This window comes from Propithecus coquereli, unplaced genomic scaffold (genome assembly GCF_000956105.1).
Source record: "Propithecus coquereli isolate 6110/MARCELLA unplaced genomic scaffold, Pcoq_1.0 Scaffold113, whole genome shotgun sequence".
NCBI lineage: Eukaryota > Metazoa > Chordata > Mammalia > Primates > Indriidae > Propithecus > Propithecus coquereli.
The window spans coordinates 1,199,964-1,201,987 of record NW_012135303.1 but is presented as its reverse complement, the minus strand read 5'-3'; positions in this window follow the sequence as shown (position 1 = coordinate 1,201,987).

Here is a 2,024-nt window from a genome sequence, read left to right as displayed (position 1 = left end):
ACATTGTATCTTCCCATCCAGAGTCATAGTATGCCTTTGCATTTATTCAAATCTTTTGTTATGTCTCTCTGAAAGTTTCAAAGCTTTCTTGATGTAGACTGTGTATATTTATTGTTATTTTCCCCCTTATAGTTTTCTAACCATGCATTTTCCCCTGACATATAGAAAGCTACTGGCTTTTCTTATATTTATTTTGTTCTCGGCTGCCTTACTAAACTTCCTTTCAATTATAATATCTTTCCAGTTCATTCTCTTGAATTTTCTTGGTAATCAATCACATCAGGCCAAATATCTGACAATTGTTTCTCCTTTTTAAAACAGGTATAGCAATTATCTCTTTTAAATACTTTTCTGAATATTGAAAAACAACAGGGGTAGTATCTTCCTCCTAACCTTAGGAAATCCCTTTAGTGTTTCACAATTAAACATGATAATGTCCAGTGAAATAAGGTATTTCATCAGCTTAAGAAGTATCCATCCATCTAACCCTCATACACTATTAGTGGGAATGTAAATTAGTGAAACCACTATGGAAAACAGTATGGAAATTTCTCGAAAATCTAAAAATAGAACTACCATATGATCCAGCAATCCCACTGCTGGGTATATATCCAAAGGATGGAAATTCAGTATATCAAAAAGATATCTACACTCCTGTGTTTATTGCAGCACTACTCTCAATAGCTAAGATATGGAATCAACCTAAGTGTCCATCAACGGATGAATGGATAAAGAAATTGTGGTATATACATGCAATGGAATATTATATAGCCATTAAAAAGAATGAAATCCTGCCATTTGGAACAACATGGATGGAACTGGAGAACATTATGTTAAGTGAAATAAGCCAAGCACAGAAAGACAAATCTGGCATGTTCTTACTCATATGTGGGAGCTAAATATTAACAATTGATTTCATGGAGAAGGAGAGTAAAATGGTGGTTACCAGATGCTGGGAAGGTTAGCTGGGAAGGGGGTGTGTGGATAAAATGGGGTTGCAAAAGTATAGTTAGATAGAATGAACAAGATTTGTTAGCACAACAAAGTGACTATAATCAACAATAAGTTAGGGTACATTTTAAAATAACTAAAAGAGTGGAATTGGAATGTTCCTAACACAAAGAAATGTTAAATGCCTGAAGTGATGGATACCTCAATTACCCTGACTTGATTAATTCACACTGTATGCCTGTATCAAAACATCACATGTACCCTATAAAGATATACAACTATTATGTACCCATAGTAATTAAAAATAAGAAAATTTTTAAAAAATATCCATCCAGTTCTGATGGATGTATTAATAGATTTTTTTAAAATCATGCATGTATGCTAAATTTCTTGAAGACCTTTTCAGCATTTATTGAGGAGACGGCATATTTTTTTCTCTTTAACTTAATGATATGTAAATTTCTTACGATTAAGCAATTCTTGCATTTTGGGAGTAAATTCTATTTGGTAGATTATTTACTTAATACACCACTGAATTAGATTTTTTAGCATTTAATTTATAATGTTTGCATCTATTAATATATTAAATGAGATTGATCTGTGGATCTTTTTTGAGCTAACCTTTTTAGATTTTGCTATTAACATTATGTCAACTTCACAAAATAAATTGGAACACTTTTAATTTTTACCTTTAGTCCTCCAGATTAGTTTAAATAACATGGGAATTTTCTACTTTTTGCAAGTCATTAAAGAACTCACTTGTAGAATAGTCTAGGCTCAGCCCTTTTGTATGGGCTAGTTTCTTAGTTCTATTCATATTTTCTTCCAAGGTTGTTAGTCTATTCAATTTTTTATTTCTGGGTCAGTTTTCTGTATCCCAGAAAACCAACCATTTCAACCATATTTTTAAAAGTAACATGGTATTGGGTGTTGTATTTTCTTTAAAATTTTACAAATCTCATCAGTATCTGTATTATTTTCTTTTTATCTTTTCATATTATACATGGATATTCTCTTTTTCCTTATGCTGAGAGAGTCTTGTTCAAATAAATATTTTAAAAATAAAACCAGGA